Source organism: Brassica oleracea, chromosome C5 (genome assembly GCF_000695525.1).
Source record: "Brassica oleracea var. oleracea cultivar TO1000 chromosome C5, BOL, whole genome shotgun sequence".
Classification (NCBI taxonomy): Eukaryota; Viridiplantae; Streptophyta; class Magnoliopsida; order Brassicales; family Brassicaceae; genus Brassica; species Brassica oleracea.
In genome coordinates, this window is record NC_027752.1 from 17,003,525 (window position 1) to 17,013,207 (window position 9,683).

Sequence of the window (9,683 nt, forward strand, 5' to 3'; positions counted from 1 at the left end):
ACTGTTCAAACCAATAATCACTCATCAGAATTTGGAAATTAAATTAGTAGTAACAAAGTAAAACTGATCTAACATCTATTTCTTTTGACAATAAACGAAAAAGCAAAGAAGTGATGTGATGTACATGGGAGAGAAGTACCGACCAGAGAAGGAGAAATCACGTGGAAGCTTCTTTCTTTTTAATGAAAAGCTAGCTTTTCGAATTGTTTACAAAAGTTGATTCATCGATCTGCTCTTATTTCTTTTTGTTCTTGTCGTTTCTTTCTTGGCTTCTAACCAGACCACGTTACTTCAAAAGATGCTCTTTCTCCTCTTCTCTAACCTTTAGATCCCTCTCTCAAGTCTGTGCACTGTCTCATTTTTGTTAATGCAGCGAGTTCAGAGTAAAATGCAGAAATAAATATGACACAAGTTTTTCTCTTTTCAAATTCACTAGAATAAGAAAGTCTTACACCAATCTTTTCTATTATAAGAATCTTTTAGTATTACCTCAATCCTAAGCTAAAACTCACCCTAGAATCTAAACTTTTGTTTATCAGAATCACTCTGATCCCGAGCTAAACTCCCTCTGAGTCTAGGCTTCAATCTTCCAACACTCTAGAAGTACTTCACCAACTACGTCAGCACCTAGCGCAGAGCAGTGATACCAAAGGCTTGATCACACAAGCAACAAACAATGATCTCTCGGCTTTTTTTTTTTTTTGCAGAGACAACTTTTTTAGTAGAGACACGTTCTCCTTGAATAGATAACCAGAACTTGCTCCCCAAGTTCTTCCAAAGACAACTTAAGCAACTTTCCTTTTTCTCTTAAGGAATAACTCTCTTGTCTTTTACTCTTCAAATAATATCCTTTACACTTAATGTAAATCTCCCAATAAACATATTGCTTATTCTCCGAGTTTAACAAGTCCACGGACATCAAACAACACGAGCTCCAACAAAGCCCATCTTCATGACACACGCATATACTATCTCCTGTAGTACTTCACAAACTGATACTGATACAAAATATACATCTTCAATTTTTGTATCTTTTTCACTCAAAATAATTTTACTCTCTCTTGCGGTTTAAAATGAAAGTTGTCACTAGTGAAATTGTTACTTTAAAACTATTAGCATTATTAGTATTCTAATCTTTACCAAAATCTTAAAGTTCTGAACGTGATTACAAAAACATTATTAGAACCCAAAAACATATGTTTATAAGTGAACGTGATTAAATATAAATCGTACGTCACCGGCAAATACCGTATCAGCAGCAGTATTGGTGATTAAGAGGTTACGACGACTGACTCCCATGCTCTATAAAACTGAGCTTCATTAGTTGTGTATCTTGTTTTCCTCGGTAGGAACGTACACCCTGCATTAGCAAGTTCATGAAGGATAAGAAGATGATGGGTCCCGACTGTCAGGTCACAAAGATACTTAGGGCGTTTGTCAAGTTTATGTTAAAAACTTTTAGAAAAAAAAAAAAAAGCTTATGTTAAAAACTTAAAAAATATAAAAAGAAAATGACTATGATAGCACTAAAATTTTTTTTTGTCACAAATATAGCTTCTAAGAATAAAAATGACTAAAATAACACTTAATGTTTTATCAAAAGAAAATATACATTTATACCCCAATGATAAATTAATTTAGACATTAAGTTTTAGAGTTAAGGGGTGAGGTTTAGGATTTAGGGTTTAGGGTTTAAGGTTTAGGGTTTAGGGCTTAGAGTTTAGGGTTTAGAGTTTAGGGGTGGGGTTTAGAGTTTAGGGTTTAGAGTCAAGGGGTGGGATTTAGGATTTAGGGTTTAGAGTTTAGGGTTTAGAGTTTAGGGTTTAGGGTTTAGAGTTTAGGTTTTAGGGTTTAGAGTTGGGGAGGGGAGTTTTGGGATAAGATTTCAAATTTTGAAAAATAAAAAAAAATTAAATTTTTCAAACAATAAAATGTTATTTTGGTCATTTTAGTTTTTGAAAGCTATTTTTGTGACATAAACTTATTTAGGAGATTTGCCCAAATATAAATAACACGAATATATATACTAGTTTGGTGCACAATCAAAAGTTCATAAATAAAGTACTTGGACCCTGTTGTTTGTCCAAGCAACGCAAACAAGATATATTTTTTCATTTTGTGTTGAGAGAACATTTGACCCCAAAACTTTTACAGCTTATCGGATTTTAACTGCGTTTACAGTATATGATTCATGACATAAAGTTTGCGGGTTTCAAAGCAACCTACGTATGACCTAAGTAGACCTTCATTGAAATGTTATTTATAAAGAATAATTTATCAAAGCATATATAACATAGTAAGCCTCACTTAAATATTTGTATTCTACTCCCACCGTTTGGTTATACAATAAGTTCACCTTTATCTAAATTAATCTGGTATAGGTTTCGCTTCAGTCACGTGTTCAATTTTTAAAGCATTTGTTAAGTTCTTAAACCAAATATTCCATGTATTGGTTCTATATGTACTGAAGAATATAATGATTTTGACGTTTAATATAAAGCTCTTTCTATCTGTTGAATGTATATACCCTTTGTGTGATTTCGTCTGTTTCGTTCTTTATGAATCATTTTTGTAAGGTTTCCGAAAGTTGTCCATATTGTTGGTAAATTCTAAGTGAGAGATCTTTAAGGGCAAGCCTCTTACTAAAGATTATAGTTTAACACTCACCTTCCTATGCGTGCGTTTAATTAGGGAAGAGTTGGACTCGAAGAAGATGTGGAATGACCAGAACAAAAAGTTCTGAAGAAAATTCTGATAAGAACACAATTTCAATTTGTCCTTATCAACCTCATCAAAAAAATTCCAAGGCATATCATTATATGTATGATCAAATTCAATATTTATAATCTACATATCATTGAATTACAAATACAAACATAATATCTTCATAATAGAACATGCCCACGTATTGATGTATAATACATGATTTTGAGTTTTGAATGGTATAATCACAATTTAAATTATCTTGTTCATCATCATGTTTGTGGTAGTTAGTTATTTGATTCAGCAATCCTTGTATCTTGTCATGAAAAGCTAACTTAATGGACGAGACGAAGGAGGGTACGAAGATTGAACATCTTGGCAAGAGGAAGGACAACATTTTCCTTTATTGCTACACTTCTTTCCGGGTATTCGGCAGTCTTGTAATTTATGTTGTCGATTCCTTGTCAAAATCATATAACCGAAACAATCCATTTGTGGTTATGAAATTATTTTTTGTTTAAATTGTACTGATTGCATTAGTTTTATGGTATAATTTGACTCTTTAAGGAAAATACAAATGACAATTGACGTACTATGATGAAGTTTTGATTCATAAGCTAGTAGTCATCTAAAACATTTATAACACATAACTAAAAAATGGTTTCAATTAAAATCGAACAAAAACAACTAATGAGATTTGGAGATTGTAATGCTTTCGTAGAAAATTACATATCTGAGATTTACTTAATTACGTTGAAAATATGTTTCTACTAAATTTTACATTGTTTACACTAACCAAAAAAAATGAGAAAAATAAAATGTTAATATCTTATGAGACTATACGTTCGTATAGAAAAAGATCTTCTTAGTTAATTAAAATCTTTATAAGCGTAGTATTAAACCTTCACTCAGATTCTCTATTACTATTTCATAATCATAATTATTTTTTAGAGAATTTTCATGTTTACCACTTTCTTAGTAATATTATTCATGTTTAACACCACTAAAAATATATTTTCAAAAATACATTCTTCATTAAGTGGCAAAAGACCTTTATACCTTTGTTATCTATATATATAATAAATAATTATTTAAATAAATAAAAAAAAATAAAAAAAAATATATTTTTTATTTTTGAATTATACTTTTTCAAATTCAAACTTTCTTATAAATTATTTTTTCCAAAATTTGTTTTAAAAATCGAAAATTAGTTTTGAAACTTTTTAAATTTTTTTTTTATGTTTTTTAAAGTATTTATTTATATATTTATTAGAATCTTAAATTTCACATTTCAAAAATCCCACCAACCCCTCAACCTTAAACTCTAAGTCTATATTAGTTAACTCTAGGGTTATGAATATCTTTTAATATTCATTAAAAATGAGGGTAAAAATGGTTAGTGTAAATATGAAAAGTGGTACTATGAATGTTATATTCTTGGCAATTTCCCTAATTTTATCTTTTAAACTCTATTTATTTTAATTTGTAAAAAAATATTATAAATTATAACTAACAGTTATTTGAAAATATTATAAAATTTCCAAAAATAGAATTATTAAACAGAATATTAACATCACTTTTAGCCGATTGTTGCTAATGTGGAGTTTAAAAAAACATATCCACGGAATAGTAACAATATTTGATTTACATTTAGTTTTCAAAAAAGAAGTTTAAAACAAAATTAACACATTGAGACCAATTGAGAAATAACCAATTGGAGAATATTTGGCGTTTTCTTAAAAAATTAGTTCAACCAATTCAATAATTTAATAAACCATTGTAACTTTTTAGATGAACATTTGTAATTATTTATTTGTATCATTGCATTGTCAAATAAATATTCGCAACTGTATAAATGTTCTATTACTCTGAAATTGTTAACCATTACAACATTTGATGATCAACCATTGTCTGATTAACCATTGCAAACTTTTAAATTTAATTATTTTTTAAAAAATTGTCTATATAAGGGTTGTAGACATTGATAAAATCCAAAGACACAATAAAAGGAGAGAAATTATTGTTGTCCATCCTTTTTATTTTTTGAAAAATAATTTATGTTGTCCATTTTCCAAAGAGATTTTGTATAAGCTCAAATTGACAAATGTTAAAATATGATTTTAAAAATGTGTTCATGCATGATTAATCATTATATAAATTCATATTATATAACAATTTGACTATTCATTAAATTACCGTATTTACCCTTATGTTAACCAATTATATAAACTTTGAATGTTAATTAATTATATTAAATGGCCTAAACATTATGGGAATATTTTTACCGTTGATGGTATATTTCTTAGTTTATTTAGAAATAAATAAATAAATAAATAAATATATATATATATATATATATATATATATGTATACATTTTATTAGGAGATAGATAAAAAGTGGTATGAGTCAATATTCGTTTATGTACTCTATAATACACTAATTTTAGCCTGATTTTACAGATATATTCTAAAGTGAAAATGTTCATTGTTCTACACCATCATTTTATTATAAACTAGATATGGACCCGTGCGTTGCACGGATTTTATTTGATGTTGTCAATAACACATAAAAAGAATGAAAATATTGTTTCACATTAATTCTTGGATTTTCCAATATATATTGATGACTTATTTTAGTAAATATAATCTCTTTTCTTACATCAATTTTGATTAGTATTTCTATTTCAATAATCATGGTGTTTTAAATAGTATATTATTTTTTTTATTTTTGAATAAATACTTCATTTTTAATTATTTTTTAAAATAATATTATTTGTAGTTAATTGAAACATATAGAACTTTGAATGCTCTATATTATTTATATTGTTTAAGACACATTAAAAATAACACAATTCAAAATATTAATGTTACACAACACTAATCAATATGTATTATTGATAGTCAGCTAAATATTAAATTTGTTTACTTTAACATCTATGGTGTGACTTAAACCTCTTTTTCTATATATTATATATTATTGAAAACTTCTTAATATATAATATTTTGTAAAACGCTATTGCCGTTACGTCTTAAAAATTTGAAGCTTTGCAATTGTAGTAACTCTTGATAGTGCGGTGTATAATTGTAAAATCGAACTTGACAAATATAGACCAACTTTTTAAAATTTTGACCTTAACTCTTGTTGATAGTCATTGCATAGCAAATTCGTATAGGGGACTGAGGTCTTTTCAATTTGAAAAGTCATCTTGCATCTGTTGGTTTGAGGCTTACTCTAGTTTTAAAATTGTTTTTGCATATGTTGCTTTAAGATTGTTTTTATCATTTTATTATAGTTCTTACTGTAATCTTGCACATTAAAATTTAAGACGTCGATAAGAATTCCTTCGCATAGTTCATCTCCAAACTTTTCACGAAGAGCATGATGCACACAACCTTCATTGTATTTTTCTATAATAAAAAAAACTTCTAATAAAAATTACAAAACAAACTTTTTTTTGAGAAAAATATTTACCTTTTTAAGTAGGGCATGAGAAAATTCATTCCTATAAGTTCATTATTCTGATAAAAAAAAACTTAATTATTATTTTTCAAATTTCTTACCTTTTAATATTTGTAACTGATTTAATGTTAAATAACCTTCTTAATTCATTGTTTCCTTGATAATTTCTGATAACAAATTAAATAACATTCTTTTGACTAAAACCTCATGACAATCAAAATCATAACAATCGTTGTTGATTTTCAAATTATTATCTAACTTGTATAACCGTAAAACTGTGTATAACCGTAAAACTGTGTATATTGCATTGATCAATCGTTTCTAACGTAACATAATAAACTAATGTTGACATTGACTTACCTATGACAGCATAACTAATTTTATATATATCGTCTATAGGAACCACCATACATAATTGTTCCAATATATTACGCACAACAACATCATATTTTATGATAATTATGAAAGTCTCTACTAAGGATAACGGTAAAACAGTTTAAAGTTTTTTTTGTGCAGCCCATAATTTAAAGCCCATAATTTAAAACAGTATGAAAGAGTTCTGATTTTAAGCAATATTTTTTTGTGACAAAATCCAGGAGAGTTTAATCTTAAATATAGATGTGAATAATTGTAATAAATTTTGGATTATGATTTCTTAAAAAGAAAAAAATACTATTTAAATAGGAAATTTTATTATTTATAAGGAAATATTTGAAATATTTATTTTACACTTTTTTTTGTTTAGATAAATAAAAAGAAAACTACAATTAAACACCCTTTAAAAAATTTATTTTGTATAAGATTTTATAAAAGGATAATTACTATCAAGTAATTATTTACAATTATATTTTCTTTATGATTTTAGAAAACAAAAATTCGTATTAAATAAATTGTTTTACAGATATTTTTTGTTTAAAATTTTTTAAAAGGAAAAAAATAATTTAGAGAAAGAAAATTACTGTCAAATAAAAACTATCAAATAATCTTTTGCTATTATCTTTGTTTAGAATTTTAAAAAAGAAAAATTAATTATGATATATTTTAACACATGTCATCATCCTAAATTTTTAATTGTCATTTGCCACCATCATGTTAATTATTAACTTTGAAATAATATTTTGCTATTATCTTTGTTTAGGATTTAAAAAAAAAGAAAATTACTATTAAATAATTCATTTGTGTTATTATCTTATTATATTTATCTTATTAATTATGATATATTTTAACACATGTCATCATCTTAAATTTTTAATTGTCATGTGTCACCATCGTGTTAATTTGTAACTTTGAAGAACCAAACTTTATATAATAGAATACTTTTGTATATAATTCTTATTTTAAACTATATTTAAAATTTAATATTTTTTCCTCCCCAAACCGCGGGGGTTTGAATCTTAGTGTTTATAATATGAAACATGTAATAAGAGTTTCTACAGTGCGTCTTGAAATATTTCAAATGAATAATCCTTATCTACATCTTTCTGTTGTGAAACTAGAGAATAGAATCTATGAGGAGCCCTTTATATATAGGGAATTACACCGTCATAGAATAATAGAAAGACTAAAGAAAGGAAATACAAATATGGAAAGAGTACAAATCATAATCTTATAAGGAAAAGACAAGATGCTGATTCTCTCTCTCTTTCTCTCTCTCCTCACGGTCGACTCTCTCTCTCTCTAGCATTGGGCCGGTTATGAACCAGGCCGGTTATGGACATCCACAATATGATTTATAACACTCCCCCTTGGATGCGATAACCATACATGGATTGTAATACGCTTTAGATGTTGCCTCATTAAAACATTATCAGGAAAACCCAGTGGGACAAAACCATGGTTAAAGGAAAAAAGTACAACACGTATTACTCCCCCTGTTCTGAATAACTCGCGGCTGGCCTCATGAACAGCCAAGATCTCCGAATTGTTTGAAGATGTGGCCGCGATCGTGTGCTTCATGGAACACCATGATATGACTGTTCCACCATGTCTGAAAACATAGCCTGTCTGTGATCGAGCATCGTGTGGATCCGAAAGATAACCTGCATCAGCAAAATCAACTAAACCTTCTTTGTTTTGGTTAGTATAAAATAAACTCAAGTCTTTCGTTTCTTGCAGGTAACGAAGAACATGTTTAATCCCGTTCCAGTGCCTTTGGGTTGGACAAGAGCTTAATCTAGACAATAGATTCACGACAAAACATATATCTGGTCGTGTGACTAGCCAGATACATCAAAGCTCCTATGGCACTGAGATATAGGATTTCGGGACCAAGGACATCTTTATCGTCCATCTTAGGACGGAACGGATCAGTGTCCAGGCCGAGGGACCTCACGACCATGGGGCTAGATAATGGGTGAGACTCGGCCATGTTGAATCTCTTGAGTACTTTTCTGTATATGCCATTTGATGCACAAGGATTCCATCTCTTATGTACTCAAGCTGTAATCCCAAACAAAACTTTGTTTTTTTTCAAGATCTTTCAACTCGAATTCTTTCTTAAGATATTCAACTGTTTGGGAAATCTCTCCAAAGGTTCCTAGGATATTCAGATCATCAACATACACTGCTATGATCATAAATCCTTTATTTTCGAATTTCTTTATGAAAATACATGGTTTGATCGGGTCATTCTTATAGCCCTCTTTCACTAGGTACTCACTTAGTCTATTGTACCACATTCGACCTGATTGTTTCAGTCCATAAAGTGACTTATTCAACTTTATAAAATGTTGTTCTCGAGAGCTCGATTTGTCTTTCAATTCAATACCCTCTGGTACTTTTATATATATCTCATTATCCAGTGGACCATATAAGTATGCAGTTACTACATCCATTAACCGCAAGTCTAAGTTTTCTCTTATAGCTAGACTTATTAGGAATCTAAAAGTAGTAGCATTCACGACAGGGGAATATGTTTCCTCATAATCAATTCCTGGTCTCTGTGAGAATCCTTGTGCAACAAGCCGTGCTTTATATCTCACGACCTTGCCGTGTTCATTTCTTTTCCTCACAAAGACCCACTTATAGCCGACTGGTTTAAAATAATATGGTGTCCGGACTATTGGTCCAAAGACATCACTCTTCTTTAAAGAGTTTAACTCCACGTATATAGCTTCTTTCCATTTGATCCAATCTGATCGTTGAGTGCACTCATAAATAGACGTGGGTTCATGATCCTCATTATCATCCATGATTTCAAGTGCTACATTGCATGCAAATATATCATCAATGTCGACATTCTTTCTGTTCCATTGTAACAAGACATAATTTATTGAGATCTCATTATTATCAGGACCTTCACTACCTTGAATCTTGGCGTCCTAAGAATCAGTATTAGATACATCAAGGCCGGCCGCATCTAAGCATTCATGATCGGCCATGATCGCTATTAGGGTTTTGGGATCGGCAGCGGTTAAGTCCCGGGATTTAGGAACGGCCGCGGTCGTGTCTAGGGTTTCAACAAGCTCGGTTTCATTCTATGCACCTTTCTTAGTTTTCCGAGGGTTCTTATCTTTGGAAC